A 22,235-nucleotide genomic window follows, 5' to 3' on the forward strand; every position below is an offset into this window, starting at 1 on the left:
AAAAAAAAAAAAAGCCCGGAAAAAAAGAAATTCTCAGCATGTGGGTTAAGAGAAGGTGTTAGGTCCATATGACCTCCTACTACTTTCAAAACACTCCTGCTTAATACTTTAAGTCAAGATCAAGAGACCTGCGGATGTTGTGAAGTATGTTTCAGAGCAGCTGAATGACTTGGTCTAGTTTTGAAGAGAAACTCTCGTTTGTTTCTCACGCTGCCCAAAGACCAAATAGGGGAGTGTGTTTGGAAAATGCCCAAATTCAGAAGCATCAGGAGAGAGAGAGTCGGAAATGTCTTAGAGAAAAAGACAGAAAAATGGGATTGAGGAGTGGTTTCAGGGTTCTCTCTCTCTCTCTCTCTCTTTTTTTTTCCTGTCCAGCAGATTTGATGTTATCAAAATGAGTTAACCAACCTGAGAAACAGTTCTGTCATTGTGGGAAAGAGAGGGAAATTTGAACATTTCTCAAATCCGAGCTGAGGAATGCCTGACAGGAAGAAGAGACATGAAAACACTGATGGAGATGAAGTGACATTGATGGGGTTTCATCTCCTTCAAATAGAAAAAGAATCAAGTGTATAAGGAAGCAGGCCTGGATGATCTTTTAAGCGTACATTTGTCTGTTACGCATGGCTTTGTTATTCTTACTAAAGCAACTCTCATAACTCTTTAAACTTGCATTAAGTAGAATTAAACGTGTGTATATCGAGAATAGTATCATACAGCACATAAAACTGTCCATCGACTGGGATGATGAATGTAGATAGAAGATCGTTCTTTTTCTTTAATAAATCAAAATAGCATCGAAGTCCTCGTGCATGGTATACACTGAAACCTGCTGGTCTTCTTTACCGGGAATGGCCTGGGGAGCCACGGGAGTTTGTGATGGGTGTTGCTTTAACAAAATAGAGCAGATCAATCGATTAGGTTTCCGTGTGTGCTGCTCAATTTATTCTGTACAATTTTTCCAGAAACTAAAAGGTTACCAAGAGAGTGCCATGTCCCCGTCTCTGACTGAGCACCACTTATTACTGCAACAGTATTTCAATATTAAGTGATCTTCAAGATATTTCATCTTTCATTTTGAGTTCTGAATGTGAATCAGCATGAGAATGGCAGTGTAGCAAGATAAGGTATAACTAACCCGGCAGACAGCTGAAGGGCTCGTAGGGAAGTGTTGTGGAGAGGAATATCTAGGGCTGTTCTCAGTAACCTTGTTTACAGGGACATTTCAGTTGCAGCTAGAATTTTAGCAAGAGCCTGCCAGAGGTAATGGGCTTATGTTTGAAATGGATCCTAAGTGTCTCTTTTTTCATCTGCACAGACATGCTATGCACCTTAGCTGAACACTCAAGACAAAACTTTTCTGATGCCCTATGACATTTTCCAATGCAGACAAATCCTTGGATGAGTGTGTCATAGGAAAGGGGTTATTATGAAGTTCTTCTTTTGTTTACAAATGTGTCAATACAAGTAGCTTTAGTCTTTTTTTTTTTTAAAAAAAAAAAATGTCTTGTGTGCTTGACTCTGTTAGATACAAAACAAATCATCCAAGGAGGTTAAAGTACGCCTTATAGATTGACCTATGAAATTGGTTTCAAATAGACATTGAAAGTGTCATTATCCTAGTAAAGGGAATTTGTGATATAATACAGAAATTCTGTATTTGTTTCAAAATTGTTGGAAAAATCTGGGAATAGAAAGATTTTGAGGGAAATGCCAGAAGCCACATTAATGAAGAGAAACGCTGTTGAGATACTTTTGAATAATAGATAGGATATGTAATGGTCAACCACAAGATACAATTTTTACACGGTATTTTTATGACTTTAAATTGGCTGCATTGTAAACTAAGCTTACTACTCTATTAAGTCATTATACTTTTCAATTATTTAACATTTCTGGCCAAGCTATCTTCTGTGGTCTTTTCCTGTATGCATCAGAAATGATACGTACAATGGTAGTTGTTTGTTGTTAGCGTGACGACTTTGTGATGGAACAAGCTTTAATTTAAACTTTTCGAGACAAGATTATGAAGAATGCACAGAAGAAAAGAATATTATGGATATAATTTGAGCCCTATGAAATGGGGATAGCTACAGCATTGAAATGTACCTAATACAATTTGAGTTATTCTCACTGAGAAACCTTGACAGTATCAGCCTTCTAGGTACTGTGCTTTTGGAAATACTATATATCCATTTAAATGCAGATCTTCACTTTTCTCCAGGGAGCGGCTGGTGAATCTTTCAATTGAACCATGAGTATGACAAAACCAACTGAAAAATTTTCCATGAACAATAGAGTCTGTCGTTTTGAAGTAATGATTATCAAGTTTCATAATATTGTGATTTTTTAAAATTCATTTAAAATATCTTTATAAAGTCAAAATAATGTACCGGGGCTTCTTGTGCAAAGGAAGAGGTTTTCTCTTGTCACTTTGTTGTCAGTTTGTTAAAGCTGTGAAATCGTCTGGATTTGCAATTCAGTTTTTAGGTTGGCACTGCCATCCCAGTAGAGTAAGTGGGCTTTAGGAATCAGAGCAAATAATTATGAGTAAGTTCTATGCGTTCTCACCCTCTCATGCTAGTGAATGAGAGTGTGGTGCTATAGGAGAGTTTAAAGATCTTTCTTGGCTGGGCATGGTGGCTCACGACTGTAATCCCAGCACTTTGGGAGGCTGATGCAGGCGGATCACGAGGTCAGGCGATCGAGACCACCCTGTCCAACATGGTGAAACCCCGTCTCTACTAAAAATAAAATATTAGCTGGGTATGGTGGTGCACACCTGTAATCCCAGCTACTCAGGAAGCTGCGACAGGAGAATGGCTTGAACACGGGAGGTAGAGATAGTAGTCAGTCGAGATCGCGCCACTGCACTGCAGCCTGGGGACAGATCGAGGCTTTGTCTGAAAAAAAAAAAAGAAGAAAAAGAAAGAAAGAAAAAAAATCCTTCTCCAGAACAATCTTTAGATAATTTTGAACCTAATTTATAATACGATTTTTGTATTGGAATTAGTGGTGGTGCCAAAAGGGAGAGCCAGAGCCCAGTGGGCCTTCTTTTAAGAGATGATTGCAGAAAGTAATACAGCCTTTTGAAACAGAAGGTCAATACACACAGCCTTATGGTTCAGAAACCAGAAAAATTCTTGCAAACCTTGAAGCAAAAATTCTTGGTAGTATGTTCCTAATAAAAATTTTTGTGAAATTATTGCAACTCTTTATGTCTATCACATAGAGAAGGAAATTTTCTTTTTCTTGGAGATTAGATACCATTCATTTACTACCTATTGTGAAAGGCCACTCTCTCCTTACCTTGCCCCCTGCACTGTACTGGGGATAAATCTCATCTCCCATTCTTTGACATGTATACCACATACAGATGTTTACTGGTGTATTTATAATATTATGCTTGATGATACCTATAGTTGTGAAGAATAATCATTTATGGTTTTAAATCAGGCCTTTATTTATATTTCTGTTATGAAGGATACTTTGTTCATTTAAACAAGATAATGATCATAGTTATCACACACACACAAAAGGTTGAATGTGTTTGGAACACCTGTGGTAAGATACTGGGGAGTCAAAGATATTTTATTTACTTAAATGGCTGTTTCTGATGGTGCATCTGCTAAAATAAATAACCTGGACACCTAAAAGGATGTTAACAAATGAATTTGCTCATTTTACTTTTCCTATACAAACAATTTTTTTTTAACTTGGAAAATATGCATACCTGACAGCGATTGTTTACTGGTTTGAAGATTTAAATTCAGATTGCCAACATTATGTGACGTATAGCAAACCTTTTGCATTCCTATTCTGATAGATACTAATGGAATAGAATATAAACAATGTTTCCAGATATCTATGTTACAGAGTGGTTCATTTAAAATTGGTCTCATTCTAAGATATATTAGATTAATAAGTCTGATTTTATGACCAGTGTAATTTATATTCACAAATACCTATTTTTATTAGCACAGTTACAGGTTGTAAGCAAATTTCCATATATGTTAAATACTAACAACAAGAATAACTAACATTTCTGTAGTGAGTTACAGTTTATAACCATACATTATCTACAAGCTGTTCTTTAGAAGAATATTTATTGCACTTTCTTCCTTAAGAAGGCAATCAGTTTTTACATTGTAAACATTATTTGAAAATAGGTCCTTTTGTCAGAGTTCCCTCCCTTCCTTCCTCTTTCTTTCCTGTTTCTTGTTTTTTTTTTTTTTTTTATCCATTCTTCCATTTTTCTTCTTTCCTCCCTTAATGGGGAGAAAAACCTAATGACATTTTTTTGGTGGAGTATGTATAATTGCTTATCATACATTTTTATGAAAGAAGTAGACATAGCAAGCAATCCCACATGATTTTTGGAATATATCTTCTGCTCACCAGTGTTCTTGAGGAAAATGTAAGGTTGCAGAAATCATTTCATGCCCTGTATGTTTTCAAACATAAATCAGGAAAATTGTTAGCGAGTTATAGCTTTTCTTAGAGACTGTAGCTATAGTGCTATAGTAAACATGGGCTATATATTTTTCCAAGTTATTATGTGTGGAGAGAAATCTGAAGTTGGCTATTTAGATGAACAGTTTAATTCAGTTATTAGAAATTCATTTTCTATTTAGTATGAACATTTATTTTCCTAAAGTTGCAGAATTGGGATATATTGCCTGATAATGGTTTGGCCCAATCACCTTCAAAGTTAGGACTGTGCTCCTTGTAGCTAATGTGCAAACTAGCGGATGTCAGTCCTCAGCTAAAGGTCACTCAAAATGGTGCTAAGCTGGGTTTGTAGTATGAGCTGGTTACTCACTTCATCAGAGGGCAGTAGTGAACCTTTGTTTCTTCATTTCTAAAATGAAGGGGTTTGACTCCATGGTCTCCAACTTATTCCACCCCTGAAATTCTGAGTTTAGTGAATGATTGATAATGAATCAATCAATTCATCATACACCTATTTATTTCCATTCTATAAACTAACTATTTACTTAAGTATGGCCTTATGCCCTGACTAGAAATATTAGTATGAAGAGTAGTAAATGAGCTCAGTATCTGTGTTTTGGAATGAAAGCCTCATGAAATTTAGAGTCTGGTTTGCATTACAATTTTTTCATTGTAAATCAATTATTAGATATTTAAAACAACTTTTTTTGGGTCCTGCAGAAAACAATCTTAAATGCTCATTACTTTCCTAGGCTAGACCATAAAAGCCCATTGTTACTTACTGGAGTGAAATAGTATATTATCAGTGATGAACAAAATGTAAAGAACAGTTCTATTATGATACAAGTAATAAACAGAATACAAAGGCAGTAAAACAGAATGATAGTTTATCATTTATCTAGATTTGCAATGGTTGATGTTTAAAAGAATGCACATATAACAGGAAGTTTAAAAGAGACAGAAACAATTGCAGAGTATCTGTAAGAGATTCTTAGACACTTTCGGGACTTTTTGAGGCTGGTTGCAAAGTATATGACTTTTCTTTCCCTGATATACTGAAATATTAGCAATACTTTTAAGTTTATCACTTGTGATAAGATATGGCTTTTGGCACCTAAATTCATTGAACAGGGGGAGTGAGGAAAAATGGAGACAGAAAAAAAGCTATTCTCTGAAATAGTTGGCCAAGTTATGAGAGAAGAAAAAATGGAAGCAGTTGGATGTAGAAGAGGGTGAGCTGTGTATAGCGGGGGGTAGGGGTGAGGGGTGGGGATAAGGGTGGAGAATAGCTTTGTCTGTATTTAACTGAGCTGTGGGATGTGAAGCCAAAAGGAAAAAGAGGCAAACTAGTGTGTGCATATATCCCCTGAAGGGAAAGGACAGTGCGTTATGAGAAAAGGCTTTGGAATTAGAACTCTCATTTCAAAATCTCCACTGGATCACTTATTGCCTGTATGATTTTGAGAAATTAATTCTTTGAACCTTTATAATTATAAAAATTTGAATAATAAAAGCATCTACTTCTCAAGATGGATATGAGAGTTGAATCAGACTCTTGAGTATAAAAGTGCTTATAAACGGTAAAGTTCCTTGGTTTCAGGTGGTGAAGAAGAGTCATTGGGTGCACCATTTCTCTGTGCTAAAAAGATCTGACCATTCTGAGGTGAATTTGCTCAGCTCCAGAGTGGCCTTTGGTTGGTACATTTCTTGTCCACTGTAGAATAAGCATTGTGGTTGGTACTTCAGAGAGGTACTTCAGAGAGCAAGCAGGAAGTAGTTGCTGGGCAACTGCTAGTTTCTCCCTGAAGTAGTTGCAGGGCAGCTGGGCAGCTGGACATGGAAGATGGTAGCAAGCCTGATAATTCTAACGTATGCAGTGCCAGTGCTTGAGCATATTTACTTTCCCTTACAGATGGCCACAGCTTGTCTAAACAAACAAGTGACTGACTTTGGAAACAAAAACAATGTATTCAGTAATTGTGTTCTTTATCTCAAATATCACCTGTTATCTGCACTTTTGCCATGACGTTGCTATTAATCTAAATTTCTTGGATTTTTGTTAAGGCTGAAGGAATCATTGTTTGGTAGTAAATACTTAGAAAGAGTGTTATAAATTCTATTTTAAAAGGTGCCCAGGGTATAAGATTAGAACAAATGCACACAGTAAGTGCTGGGTCCAGTGGTTTATACCTGTAATCCCAGCTACTTGGGACGGTGAGGCTTGATAAATGTTTGAGGCCTGGAGTTGGGGTCTGCCTGGGCGACATAACAAGGCCCCATCTCTAAAAAATGCCAACCAACCAAACAAAAAGAACTAATGAATGTAACACATTAGTTGAAATCCAAGTTCTAGACACTATACACATGTCTTTTAAGAATATTTTTGGCCGGACACAGTGGCTCACACCTGTAATCCCAGCACTTTGGGAGGCCGAGGTGGGCAAATCACCTGAGGTCGGGAGGTGGAGACCAGCTTGACCAACATGGGGAAACCCTATCTCTACAAAAAAAATACAAAATTAGCCGGGCGTGGTGGCACATGCCTGTAATCCCAGCTACTCGGGAGGCTGAGGCAGGAGAAAAGCTTGAACCCGGGAGGCAGAGGTTGTGGTGAGCCGAGATTGTGCCATTGCACTCCAGCCTGGGCAACAAGAGCGAAACTCTGTCTGGAAAAAAAAAAAAAAAAAAGAAAAGAAAATTTTTGTCTGTAATTCACTGATAAATGTCTAATCAATTCTTTCATCAGAAATGCACTACATTTTAATGCATAAAATGAAGCAGTAGATCAATAATTATTTAAGAAATTCGAGCTATTTGTATAGATTATATATGTATAAAAAGCAAACTCTACCCAAGATTGCTGGATGCTGTGCTTTGATTTACAAGATAATGATCAACAGAATTCTACACTTTGTGAACTGTTAAACCTAGAAACTGGGGCCAGGTGCGACGGCTCACGGCTGGAATCCCAGCCCTTTGGGAGGCCGAGGCGGGCGGATCACGAGGTCAGGAGATCGAGACCATCCTGGCTAACACGGTGAAACCCCGTCTCTATAAAAATACAAAAATTAGCCGGGCGAGGTGGCGGGCGCCTGTAGTCCCAGCTACTCGGGAGGCTGAGGCAGGAGAATGGCGTGAACCCAGGAGGCGGAGCTTGCGGTGATACGAGATCACGCCAGTGCACTCCAGCCTGGGCGACAGCGTGAGACTCCCTCTCAAAAAAAAACAAAAAACAAACAACAACAACAACAACAAAAAAACCAACCAACCAAACAACCAAGCAAAAAAAAAAAAAAACAAAAAACTAGAAACTGGAGTGGACCCAGAAATCAAGAGATATCTTCGGGTCAGGCTTGAATTAGAAAGTAAATATTTAATCACTCTTACCAAAATTCATCAGGGCTTCAATGTACAGGATATGTGCTAAACAAAGGAAGAAAACGATCTTCAGGGAGTTTGATGATGAGTCCGTGTTAAGAACTTTGACATGTATATAATTATTTAGAAGTAATAACATAGACAGCAAGAGCACTGGAAGGCCACATATAACCTCCAAACCATCATTTATTGAAGGGTTCCAGCTTTCTGTGAGGGTGATTTTGGACAGTAAAATTGACCCAACTTGAGGGTTTTTTTTTTTTTTTTTTTCAATTTAGGAAAATTTATTAAACAGGTAATATCTTTAACATCATGCTAGGTCTGTTTGAGAATATAAAGTAATTTTAAGATATAGTGCCTCTCTTTAAGGGACTTATGCTACCTGCAGGGAAGTGCATTATATGTATATGTGACACTGTGAAGATAACAAGTATAATATCAAATAATACAAAATATGAATGCTGTGTGGTCACTTCATATATATATACGTTATATATATACACACATACACATATATATGTATATACACATACACATATATATATATGTATATGCACACACACACATACCTTAAAGAGTACTTGACAGATTGACAGAATCAGAGAAATTGGATTGATGTTTAGGCTGCAATTTACCAGCTGTGTGACCCTCATCTCTTCAAGCCAAAGTTTTCCCATTTATAAACTGGGTGTAGCTTCATCTATCTCACAGGACTATTGGAAGGATCAAATGAAACAGAGCATTTAAACAGAGACTGCACAAATTATGGGAGGGAAGGAGGAAATACGTAACACTTGTGGAACTGCACTTGAGGGTAGAGACCATGTCTTAACTGACTTTGTGCCACCAGTGTCTGGCACCGTGACTGGCTCTGAGAGGAGGCTCAGTAAATGTTTGTAAATGCATGCATGCCAGGCGCTGTGATAAGCCCTTGACATGTGTTATTGTTTAAAACTTCACAAAAAAATTGTGTGTGGTAGATATAGTGCCTCCATTTCACAGATGAGAAAACAGAAGTTCAGAGATTTTTAAGCAACCTCCAACCTCATGTAGGTAGAAAGTGGTAGAGATAGGAAGTTAGATCTACTTGGCACCAGAGCCCAGAGTCTATTCATTACATTATGTGGACTCTCAGATGTAAGAGAATTATCATTATTCCTGAACAATAGTGTGGCCAGAATGAAAAACAAAGACCTTGGATAATTCACCAGTTGCCCAGGCAGCTCCTGGGCTGGCTTTCAGATAAGTAGGGGAACATTCTCCTGAGCTGCCTGACACATTTAACGTGGCCTTTTGTTAAACTGTCAGTTCTGATTTCTGCCCTTTGAAGTAAAAAGCACAATAGTGAAAAATACCATATAATATACCATAACCTGGACTTGTCTTAGAGACAGAAGAGAAAGGAAGGGCAGTGAGGAACTCACAGTTAATGAAGTGGTTAACCAATGACTTGAATTAAGTTTGTTACTGACACTAGCAGCCGCCCCTACCTTCTGTCTCTGTCTCTCTCTTTCTGGCTCTTACTCTGTCTTAACTTTCACTACTAGAGTTGGTAAGGTCTAGAATTTTCACTCTCTTCCATGTTAAGGATGATAATAAAGAAGGTGATTCCACTGCTGAACAGTGGAATATTTCATGTTCTTCATTGCTTGTCTGTTCCTAACATCCCTATAGCTCATTACAATAGTTGGTTCTGTTGGAGTGAAGTTTTGCAGCCATCCCCAGTTTCTAATGAACAATACTAAAATGGCCCCTGACGACATGGTAATGTTAAAACTCCAGCCTCTGCATTGGGAGACAGAATGCAGAAGTTGATACCAGACTACCCGATCTTACATTATTTTGTCCTCAGTTTATTTCTGAGGAACAACAGAAGAACCTTACATACAAAGGTTTCCATAAGAAGCAGAGGGAAATACATTTTTTAAAATCCTGATTCATTTTAAAGCTTCTGTTAAAATATAGTACAGTGTAGGTCAGGACAGCAGAGACAGGAACTACGTAGAAGTCCCGAGAATACCTTACACTGTTGTCAGAATCCAACCAGTAACAGTGTGTGGTTTCCCAGGGACTGCGCTAACATACCTGAGATGGAACCTGGTGGGGAAACACTTTCCACATTCCTTTCTGACCTGTGGTGAGTCTGCTGGGGTGAATCGTGTGAAGTTGTCAAAGGTTGCTCTGCTCTCCAGCACTTGGCACCAGCTCCGCTGAAATGTGATGCCATTGGTTTTCAGTAAAGGTTCCTTTCTGCAGGGCTGCAAACACAGATCAGCTGCTACTGTGTATACACAACCGGGGAGCAAATCAACCAGCACATTTAGAGCAGCCTTTTTAACCCTGAGACTTTCCAAGATCTCCTCTTCACACAGGAAGTTTCCTTCTCTGTTGTCAGATTTAGCACTGTGCTCTTGTCATCAGATCCGAGCTAGGCTCCCTGCTGCACAGTAGAGAGGCTTCCTTAAGACATTTGTCCTTGAAACTGCACCAAACTCTTGGAAGAACCCAGAACGTGTAAGTATGTATGATTTAGGCAGCAATAGTACAGGGCAAAGCTGCAATCAACCATTATACAATATCCGATTAGCAGTGCAGGAGGGATTTTTCCGACGTTATGTTACATTCATTTTCAATTCGTTCTGAGGAAACAAATCAATTCTAGCTTCTGATACAGTGACTTTGCAGTAGATGGGGTTGTAATATGTTAGCTTTAACTATTTGCTGTTCTCATTTAGCATTTAGATGTGACTTGTGGGACAATTACTGTGGGCATTAAACTATAAAACTTCTACATTTTTATTAGGATTTGTAATTGTTGGTCATGTCCATCTTGAGAAACAAGTTAGCTTTGGGGAATGTTTTTAAAGAATTAACCACATAAATTCATGGACAATAGAATGAATTTGTACTGTTCTTGCTCTCAAAACATATTAGTTTGCAGTTTTAATTTACTCGTAAAGAGCATTCCACTGAGGTTTTGTCTTAATTGAATCCTACCCAGTGCTGTCTGTTTGGTGTTTTACTGTCTTGTATATAACTGTTTAAGTTACTTTGCTAGGATTGCAGTCTGGTTAAACCTGTATTTAGCCACTACTTAGATTCTAAGAACATTCAGGTCAGATAAATGCTCACAGAATTTTAGAAAGTGGTGGATTTGTTTTCAAGGGTGGTCGTATTACCCTTGAAAGCTTTTTAGATGCACAACGTGAATGGCTGTCAGATGGAGACCACAGACAGAACACTCTGAGGCTCTAAGTCAAATCTCGGCTTGTCCACTTTTGTAACTCCAATTAACTCCAACCAATAAAAGCCCGTGCCCCCTTTCTATCAATTTTTAATATGCAACAATACTTCTGTTTGTAAGATTAATTTCTCTCAGATTAGTCTGATTGATAGCTGGATTGTGGTTTCTTAAGAGCTTGCTCCCTGAAACCCACAGCAGAGCTGCATTCCATTTAACTAGTGAATGTAAAAACGGGTAACCATGGATTCAGCCACCACTAACTGCCAGTGCAATGACTTGTTGTAAACAATACAAATGAGCCAGGAGAGCAGAGGCAACCAGACATGAAATGATTTTAATAGAAATTACGGTAAAAGGTCATGTGATTTGGTATCAGCTTCTGTTCAGTTTTAAAGGGAAAGTCTTTCTTTTCTGCCCCTTCTTCCCCCCTTACCTATTTCCAACCAACCCAAGTAGGTATCTCCACAAACTTGGCAGGTCCCACTCTGTGCTTCCATGGAGAAGGGCGGGCAATGTGATTCTGGGCAAAGTGTGGTGACTTGTGGATTTTCACTGGTAAGTACCTTTATTTTAGAAACAAAAAGGAAGTCTGTATTTCAGGGCTTCCTTTATGGAAGGTCAAGCTAATTGTGTACTAGAAGTTCTCAAGTCTTGACATAAGAGGAATAGGTCATTTCGTTCCTTAGCTTTAAATGGTACAACTGTCTTTTCTGTCTTTCCCTAAGTCTCTAGATCAATTCGTAAACTCGGTCTTTCTGAGAACTGTTATTTGCTTTAGAAACAACTTCTACAATATGGTAATAAGCACATGCAGATACTGTGAGAAGTGCTGTGTCCTAACCTCAGGGTTTTCATCCACCCAGATATTTTCTGAGTTCTACAAGGACCAGATATTGCAATAATATTTGCATTTCTCTGGTAAAGGTGGTTTCAGTATGTGAAAATGATTGTATTCATAAATTTGCCTTCAACCAAGAATAAGGAGCACATTGTATCTGTGTTAAGTGCTAACCTCATGGTTTGTTTGGTGTGCTGTTATCTGCTATGCTTATTTTAAAAAAATAAGTGAAGAAGGTCTAGTAGCCAAAGTTGGGGGGAAAGGGGACACTTAGAAGCACAGCTGTGTCTTTATCCAGATCTGGAGGGTGGATCTAGTCAGTACACAGCATGCAGGAATGAAGGTGCTCAGAGTCACAGTCTCAAGCAACCACAGGCACTTTAAGCAAAAGACTCTGTCTAGGTGTGCTGAGCTTCAAGGTGAAACAGACCTGAACTGGTTTCTTTAGCCATACCTCCTTCCACATACAGATGGTATAAATAATTGCATCATCCTGGAACAAAAGATAACGTCTCTTTTAACTGCTTTTAACATATAGATTCTTCTGAATAGATGCATCACTGTACATACACAGGTGTCATACTGAACGATAGAATTTCAGGTGTGTATTTTTCTATTAATACTTCTACTGTAATAGAACCAATCAGCACATGAAAAAGCATGAGGGTTATAATTTAGAAACTCAATAAAATGTAAAAGCATCAGCCCCCTCTACATACACTCCAGATTTTATCTGGCAAACTCTTTGTTTAGAACTGTAAGTGCTAAGTGTTAACATAGTGCTTATATTTAAGCTTTTTTTAAATCAATCTTTTTAAGATGTTGGAGAGCCTTATTGCATACTTAGACTGAAGAATGTTTCAAAATATCATGGTTAATACTGTGATCTCATGATGTGTTTTCTATTCTAATACCAGCTATGTTTATCAAAAAGATATAAAAGAATAAATCTAGTAATTAATGTTGGCAGGGGGAAAGGAGCAATTTGAAGCAAGTGTGGGAACACCAAGTATAAATGGAGTTTGGGGTAAAATATAATAAAAATATGCTTTTTTACTTTTCCTTACCTTGATTCTCCAAACTGAAAGATAGGAATAGAAGTGTTAGGTGCAGGGTGATTATGAAGCAAAATATTCAGAGTCAGACATGGGTTGGTGTTTTGCTCTGGACCTAACTATGTTTAAGATTTTTACGCTAAAAGACTTCCCCTACCTGACCTTCCACATTCTCATCTGTAGAGTGAGGGTAATAATGTACACCAATGTTGGTTGAAAGAGTTACATGAGATAACATATGGAAAGTACTCAGCAATTTGTGTGGCAGAGTAAGTGTCCAGTAAACTGTTGCTGGTTTCATTATTATCTTGACCCTCCAACAACATGGGTTTGAACTGTGCAAGTCCACTTGTGGGTAGATTTTTTTACAGCCCAACACCGATCAAAACTACCATGTTTGTGGGATGTGAAACCCATGTCCAGAGGGCTGACTTTTTGTATACGTGGGTTCAGCAGGGCTGATTGCAGGACTTGAGTATGTTTAGGCTCTGGTATATGCAGGGGGCCTGGAACCAATCCCGAAGGATACTGATGGATGACTGTATTTTTGATTGAGGAAAAATATCGTCAAGTAGAATCCTGCTCTGTGTGCTTTACAGAGAAGGACGCTGTTGACATCATTGTTTGGTCCTGTCATAGTGACAACTGTACACCATAGTAACTTTCATCACTTGGGAGATAGTGATGCATTTTGTATCCTAGTATAGTGTTTTACTTTTAAAAAGTATTTTTTTTTTTTTTTTTTTTTGAGATAGGGTCTTTCTCTGTTGCTCAGGCTGGAGTGCAGTGGCACAATCATAGCTTATTGCAACCTTGAACTCCTGGGCTCAATTTTTTAAACATTTTGTAGAGATGGCATCTTGCTTTGTTGCCTAGGCTGTTCTCGAGTTCCTAGGCTCAAGCTATCCTCCCACCTTGGCCTCCCGAAGTGCTAGGATTACAGGCATGAGCCACTGCACTTACCCTATATAACATTGTTATTAAAAACCAAAAGTAATATTTATATTCATTATTTTTTAAATTTTCATGCAAAGTACTTAGAAAAGCTAGTTGAGCTTTGTTTTTTTTTTTTGTATTTGGAGTTTCTGATACTATGTGTATTGAGGCTAAATGCAGATTTTATGTATGATTCTATTGCTAGGGTTAAGGCAGAGGTACACTTAAAGACATTCATGGCCGGGCACGGTGGCTCACTCCTGTAATCCCAGCACTCTGAGAGGCCGAAGTGGGTGGATCACATGAGGTCAGGAGTTCGAGACTAGCCCGGCCAACATGGTGAAACCCTGTCTCTACTAAAAATACAAAAAATTAGCCAGGCATGGTGGTGGGCACCTGTAACCTCAGCTATTCGGGAGGCTGAGGCAGTAGAATTGCTTGAACCTGGGAGGCGGAGGTTGCAGTGAGCCAAGATTGCACCATTGCACTCCAGCCCGGGTGACAGTGTGAGACTGTCTAAAAAAAAAAAAAAAAAAAAAAAAAGGCATTCATAATTACTCTAATCCTAAAAGCTTAAAAGTAGAGGTTCACAAAGGTAATCATATATACTAAAGAGCAGTAATAATGATCAGACTAGTAAGTATGGAGTGTATATGCTACCAAAGGTATGTTTCTTGGGAGTATTGTCTACATGTTCACTGTGTCTTTTGACCTTGAAATCTAAGGATCTCATTCTTTCATTCTTCTCTCCTATTGTTCCTCCCTTCTTTTCTTCCCTCCCCTTTTATTCCCTCCCTCTTTTCTTTACTTCTCTTTCTCTCTTCCTCCTTCCTTCCTTGCTTTCTCCCTCCTTTTCTTTCTTCCTTCTTTCCTTCCTCCCTTCCAGCTCTTATATAATGTCCCAGCTACATAACATTTCATTTTTATTTGTGAATCAGAGGGTTCAGGGAATGAAAAATGAGGGAGACCCACAGTCTTTTGATGCCATCCCTTGTTTTATAAATGGAAACTTTAAGAGGAGTAAGAAAAATCCGTTTTTCTTTCTCCTGCTATTGAACAGGAGAGGCACATCTGAAGTGACCTGCAGACCCCAGGGAAGCCTTGCTCAGTAACTATTTGTTGATTCATTGATTAAACGGCATGGAGAGAAGGGGCATCAAGCACAGAGATCCCCTTAGTAGTGAAAGCTTTGAAACCCCAAGCTGCAATGTGCAGTAGGATGGCTTCTCTGTGACCTTCCAACAACTAATCTCCTTTAAGAACTGAATCAAAGCAGTTAAGAGATTCTGTCAGATGGATTTTGCCTACAGTTGGGTTTTTGGCAGTTGCATGTAGAAGGCAATACATTCTTCATGAGGATTTTTTTTTTTTTTTTTTTGTCCAGAAAGGAATGAAGATAAGGTGCCAGCAGAGATCTCTAGAGAGAGACTCTTATTTAGCCATGGTACTATTCAGGCAGGGACAGCTGCAAGGTGGATGACTTTCTCACACTTCCCAGCCAACCTTCTCTTTAACCACCCTTGTCTGATGCTCCAGTCAACAAGCACATCAGTGCAGTGGGCTTCTCTCTAAAATCTTCTTTCCCAAGGGCAGAGAACATGCCTTTGGGAGATATCATATGACTGGATAGCATATGAATTACAATGGGTATTTGTTATATTTTTCAAGAGAAATCATAGCATGTAGCAGGTTAGAGCTGAAACTCCTTTTTTTAATAGATAAATAAGTTGCCCACACAACGCGTGAGCTGCAAAACCAGGGCTGTGACTTGCGATTTCAGATTCTCAATCTAGTACTTTGTTGAGAGCTTCTGCTTTCTAATAAATAGATAGCAAAAGAGACAGCTTGTGTCATAGGAGAAAAAAAATCTACACACACACCCAGTTTAGAAAATAGTAAAACTATCTTAAGGGGACTGCTCAAAAGAGTCATTATAGGTCTGGTTCAAATCCTGAAGCTATAATTTCAAAATTCTGCAATCCTTGGGAAAGATGCTTAGCCCTTCAGAGTAGTGGTTTCCTTTGTTGTAAAGCTGGGGTTAAAATAACTATAATGTCTATATTTTAGGCCTATTTTGAGGATTAAATAAGATTATATATTTAAAATGCCTATTCCAGTGATTAACACAAAATAAATACCAGCAATATTATCGTACTCTTCTTTCCCTCTTCAGGTCAGTGGTATATGGTAGAATTATGAGAAAAGTCTTATAAGTATGCCTCTGGAATGGTGTAGCTCAGTGGTTTTCAACATTTTCTTCACACATACAGAAAACATATGTGAAGAATCACCACATCCTTGGCATAGAGTGATCAATACATAATAATACGATGGTGGTGATGATAACTGTGGTGGTGATGACAGAGATACTGATGCTGATGGGTGACAGGCACATACCACAGATGAGCACTGGACCCAGTCATTCCAGAGCTTTAGCTTGGATTGCACTGCTTTCTTTTCTACACTAGAAAGGAAATCAGAATGCTACTGAGCATGAATAATGACATTATAAGTGCAACTGCACCCATTTAAATTAAAAAGAAAGCAATCAGCAGACTCCAGTACTTTATTACTGGTCACAAATTACTGGCAACATACCAGTTGATTTAGAAGATGCCATCTTTCCTGGAGGAAGATGATTTTGGAGCATGCTTTACATCATAGCTCTAGAACTAGACCCCAGGGGTTTGAATTCTGGCTTATCTATCTGCGATGACCTAGGGAAGCAACTGAACTACTCTTCATCTCTCTTTCCTCATCTTGAATTGAAATATTAGTGGTATCCACTTCATCAGATTGTTATGAGGATGAAATGAGTGAACACATGTAGATTACCAAGAAGACATCTGGCATACAGTAAGCATTCAGTGAGTATTAGTCATTAGTGGAGGTTTCTGTCTCCAAGCTATTTGATGGGGCAGCATCCTATGTTGAACTTCTCCCTACAAATTGCCAATATCGAAGTTAGTCATGGTGCCATTAGTACATAAAACTGATTTTTAGCTTTAACATAATAATATCTGCTCCTTACTCTTCACTTACCATTTAACCAAGCCTTAGGCTATCTGTTTTACCGGTATCTTAATTGATATAATTCTCTCATCACTCTCATCATAGATATTGTTACCGCTATCTTATACATGAGAAAACTGAGCCCCCAAAAAGTGATGAAACTTGCCCAAGTTCACACAGACTAATAAGTGAGAGAGCCGAGTCTGAAATTCATCAACTTCCTACCTATATACATATTGCTTCATTAAGTTAGAGAAAATGTGCAGGGCTTGTGGGAAAGGTGTTTTTGATTGTTTGTTTGTTTTTTGGTTTTTTGCAATGAAAGAGAGACCCAATACATAACTGCATTTGTTCTAGGGGATTCAAAAGTCTCATAGCAGAAACATGGACGGCAATGACAATAAAAAGCAATTTAATTTTGCTATTGAATAATCTCAGAAATATCACAGAACTCAACTTTAATTCTGTTTATGGAAAAGAAGAAATGACAGTGATGGATAAGAATAATGGGAAAATGAGGAGAAGAAGGAGGAGGAGGAAGAAGAGAAAGTGGAGGGAAGGAAATAAAGAGAAAGGCAGAAGTAGGTGTCTCTCATTTAACAGCTCACCAGTTCTGGAAGTAGACTGTCTGGTATCATCATCTCCATTTCAGACATTATTTTGTCCAAGGTAACACAACTAGAAATAGTGGAATTGAGATTTACATTATGGTATTTTACCTTCGAATCAAGTGAACTCTTCTACTCTACTTTGCTACCTTTTGAGACAGAGATTCATGTAAAAATATAGACACAGAAAGAGGTATGGAGGGAAAGAAGTATAGGTACATTTATGTGAGGACAGACAATGTGAGAAGCATTATTTTGCTCTTTTCAGATTTTAACATTGGTTGGGAGCGGTGGCTTACGCCTGTCATCCCAGCACTTTGGGAGGCCAAAGTGGGGCGGATCACCTGAAGTCAGGGGTTCAAGACCAGCCTGGTCAATGTGGTGAAACCTTGTCTCTACTGAAAATACAAAAATTAGCCAGACCTGGTGGCACATGCCTGTAATCCCAGCTACTCAGGAGGCTGAGGCAGGAGAATCGCTTGAACCTGGGAAACGTAGGTTGCAGTGACCCAAGATCATGCCACTGCACTCCAGCCTGGGCGATAGAGTGAGATTCGTCTCAAACAAACAAAATAATAATAATTATTATTATTAACTTTGGAGATTTTCTAAAGTCCTGTTGTACTTTTGCAAATATAGACATAAATTAGAGTAATCTATATTAGAATACTAGGTGTTTAATACTATTTGATAATTTTTATTTTAAAATAACTTTTACTTCTCTTAATTGATTTTTTAAAATATTGTGAGCTAAATAAGTCACATTCTTCCCAATTTTATAGATGATGAAACTGAGTTATATAGTTTCCCTAAGATCACAGCAACTTACAGTGAAAATGAAAGTCATTTTCTGCATTTTACCCCCATTCACCAAACCCTTACCCCAGAAAAATTTTTCTCTCTACTTTGGTTATCTCTTCTAATTAGAATCAACTTATAGCAACTTAGGGACATGTAGATGGAGGAGAGTCATATCTTTGTATATAATGAGGGTCTTCCTGGGAAATTCAAATAGGTGACCATTTTTTTTTTTTTGCAGGTTTTGCTATTGCCTTTGAGTCTGGGACACCATCATCTGGTCTTTAAAGAATGATGTGAGGGTTGGGATTTACAACATTATTTTTTTCTTAGAATCCAGGCTTGAGCCTGGAGGGAATCCTGTGCCTTCTTGTGCTTAGCTTCCTGGAGTCCACCAGACACTATGGTGTCTTCCCTAGAGAGTTGCCCTGCTGCTTCTGTGATGTGGCCGACTGGCACTCTGTCTGTGGAGCAGATGGAATTCCCTTCTGAGAGGTACTTCCTGCTCTGCATGTTTGTTTTGAAGATGTGGGTTTTGGTCAGCATAGGGGACCAGAAAAAGAGGAGAGGCCCTAGATGTTTGTATGAGAAATGAGATGCAATGTAAGTCAGAGTGGAAAGAGGAGGATGAAAAATCCTTGTATTTCCAAGGTTAAAGTCAAGGTTAGGCAACCTTCTTAAGTCAGTTTAATTATTGTATTAGTCAGAGTTCTCTAGAGGGACAGAATTAATTGGAGCTATCTATCTATATGTGTATATATATCTATATCGATCTATCTATATATACATACTATATATACACACACACACATATGTATATATATAAAGGGGAGTTTGTTAAGTATTAACTCACGTGATCACGAGGTCCCTCGATAGGCTATCTGCAAGCTGAGGAGCAAGGAGAGCCAGTTTGAGTTGCAAAATTGAAGAACTTGGAATCTGATGTTCGAGGGCAGGAAGCATCCACCGTGGGAGAATGATGTAGACTGGGAGGCTAGGCCAGTCTAATCTTTTCATGTTTTTCTGCCTGCTTTATATTCTAGCTATGCTGACAGCTGATTAGATGGTGCCTACACAGATTAAGGGTGGGTCTGCCTTTCTCAGTCCACTGACTCAAATGTTAATCTCCTTTGACAACAACCTCATAGACACACCCAGGATCAATACTGTGTATCCTTTGATCCAATCAAGTTGACACTCAGTATTAACCATCACAGGTATAATCCCTGAAGTTAGACCATTAGTCAAAGGCCCTAAGGTACTTCTTGGGAAAATACTGGGAAGCGCCCAATTATTCTTTTTAAATGCTGGAGGTCGGGGGGAAGGATTAAAGTTAGGGACTGAAGTATTTTAATGCTAGAAGGGAGAAAAATGACTGGAAGGGGGAAAAGGTGATCGCTTTTTACATTTTTCTTTAGAAGGTCATATGACCAGCTCTGAGTAAAACTGCTTGAGAATAACTGTGCTTGTTGATTAGATGATTGTTTTCTTATCGTTTCCACTGAAATAACATGCAAAAAGACTCCCTTCTACTGTTTTTCTCAATGTATTTCTTCTAATAATACATGATGTTTTTTGTAGTGAAAGTTTATGAAGTCACAACTTATCTGTCTTTTACAGCTGAGTTAATTTAGCAAGAGTATGTGCCTTGTTCACAGTGACACAGCTTGTTAAAAAAAATAGAGGAAGACTAGAAGTTGGGTTTTCTGACATCTAGATCCAGGTTGATTTTACTTCTTCGAGATTCCAGTCTTGGAAGAGGGTTGGTGCAGGAGAGGACTGGAGATTAAGTGTGAAAAAATTAGGAAGGGGATTCAACACCCCTGGAGATGTTAAAAAAAAAAAAAAAAAAGAAAAGACTCATAAGGTCATATTGTGTATTGAGTGTGGTATCCATGGCTACCAGATGGTGCAAGGATTCTGACTTGGTCCTTAATTGAAGAATTAAAGAAAGGAGACAGGGAAGGGTGCAGCGGCTCCTGAAGGCTCACATAGGATGCAGATCACTTATTTTCCCTCCTGGGTCCTCAGGCTTTCCTATCATTGTGAGATCACGTGGTAGTGTGGAAATCGTAATCTCTGCTTCTCAGAAGATGGGATTGAGGTAGCTCTATGCAAAGAGAAATGACCTTGTACTTGCAAACTTAGGTCCCATGTTTGTCTGCAGTCCTACCCACTTTACCATGTAATAAGAGAGTAATCCCTGTCAGTAACATCATCTTAGAAAGAGAAGGAACAACCAAATGAGAGCTAGTGTGTGTGGAGATGGTGCAACATTCTTTCATCAAAGCGACTAATACCCTTAGTGGAATTGGCTTGATACTTTGCCAAAATGTGGGTGTCAGTGTTGTGGGTTTTTTTTTTTTCCCCTTTGAAATGAGACTTTATTAGTCATGTGGATATCAGAAGGTGAAAAAACGAATGTGTGTCTTCTCTCACATGAACTCTATTAATATCAGTTAAGTAAGATCCTAATACAGCTCTGTGTATTAGGGTGGATTTCTTGGCCTGGGTTCATTCTAAGACTATGATAAAGAAATTATGTCTTATGATAATGGCTCTGAAATCTTCAAGTTGATATGGCATTAGCCAGCATTTGACCATAGAATCTATGCAGACAGTTTATTCAAGCTATTTCTAATGCCCCCAAAATACTGTATGTTACTGGCAGACTCAACAAACTGGTGTCATATAGATGTCAACTCTTTGTCCTCAAACCATCATTAACTGGTAGCAACTCATATTTCAACATTACTTTTAGAGTGTCAAGCTATTACTTATCATATGTGCAACAGCTATGTTCAGTTGAAGGATACATGCTTATAAGCAAAATGGTCTTTGGTTTACCTTAGTGTTGTTTGTACATTCAAGTGGACTCTGTATTTCCCTCCATTAGATTATTTAATAATCAATTTAATTTTAGGAAAGTTTCACTTTAGTACTCCTAGAAATTAGAGGAAAATATTGCCTACATTCATTTGCTATGTTGCACAGACACCGTACACAGTAAAGGTAAAAGATAAAGGATCAATTCTTATGGATCTCATAGTTCCAAGCTTTTAAGGCTGTATTATAGAAACTTTGTAATTATTGTGGGTAATCTTGCAGAAAATTAAATGTTGAGTTTGCATATGTGAACAAGTTTGGACTATTTTGCTCACCATAACTTGTTAGTGCCAAGCATCTCACTGTTCTTGTTAGGCTATGGGTTTCAGTTTACTTCTTATAAAATGCTATTTGTGGTGTAAGTGAAATCCTTGGTGAGAGCATACCATCTCACATTTGAGGCACATTTTAGAGAACTTATGTCTGTAGTTCATTCATCTATTTCAAAATGGCTCAGACTAGTGGTTCTCAGGGGCAGTTTTGTCTCCCAAAGGACATTTTGGCAATGACTGGAGAGATTTGGGATTATTAAGACTGGAAGAGGGTGCCACTGGCATCTAGTGAATAGAGCCCAGGGATGCTGCTAAACATCATGCAGTCCACAGGGCATCCCCCCACACAACAAGGAATTATCCAGCCCCAAATGTCAACAGTGCCTAGGCTGAGAAGCCCTGCTCTAGACACTTAAAAGTTTAAAAGGTAAGACAGAAAGTAGGTAGCTTAAATATTTTCATCTTTTTTAAATAACTGCTTTCATGATTAGAATTCTCCCCATGGGAGACCAGGCTCAGTGGCTCACACCGGTAATCCCAGCACTCTGGGGGGCCGAGGTGGGTGGATCATGAGGTCAGGAGATCAAGACCATCCTGGCTAACATGGTGAAATCCCGTCTCTTAAAGATACAAAAAATTAGTGGGCGCCTGTAGTCCCAGCTACTCCGGAGGCTGGGGCAGGAGAATGGCATGAATCTGGGAGGTGGCGCTTGCAGTGAGCTGAAATTGCACCACTGTACTCCAGCCTGGGTGACA

General features: G+C 38.6%; 1 protein-coding gene across 3 annotated transcripts in view; it reads left to right on the forward strand.

Moving 5' to 3' along the window:
* Positions 1-22,235, forward strand: part of ESRRG (estrogen related receptor gamma) — a 595,005-nt gene that overhangs the window by 1,560 nt on the left and 571,210 nt on the right. For 2 of the 3 annotated variants that reach the window (XM_073011508.1, XM_037986155.2), the window contains exon 1: positions 10,124-10,344. The exons of the other annotated variant lie outside the window; for it this stretch is intronic. The gene's annotated coding sequence lies outside the window, so the exon portion shown is untranslated. Of the gene's footprint in view, positions 1-10,123; positions 10,345-22,235 lie in introns of those variants that run through there. 3 annotated transcript variants of the gene reach the window in all.

Source organism: Chlorocebus sabaeus, chromosome 25, assembly GCF_047675955.1.
Source record: "Chlorocebus sabaeus isolate Y175 chromosome 25, mChlSab1.0.hap1, whole genome shotgun sequence".
In the NCBI taxonomy this organism is placed as follows: Eukaryota; Metazoa; Chordata; class Mammalia; order Primates; family Cercopithecidae; genus Chlorocebus; species Chlorocebus sabaeus.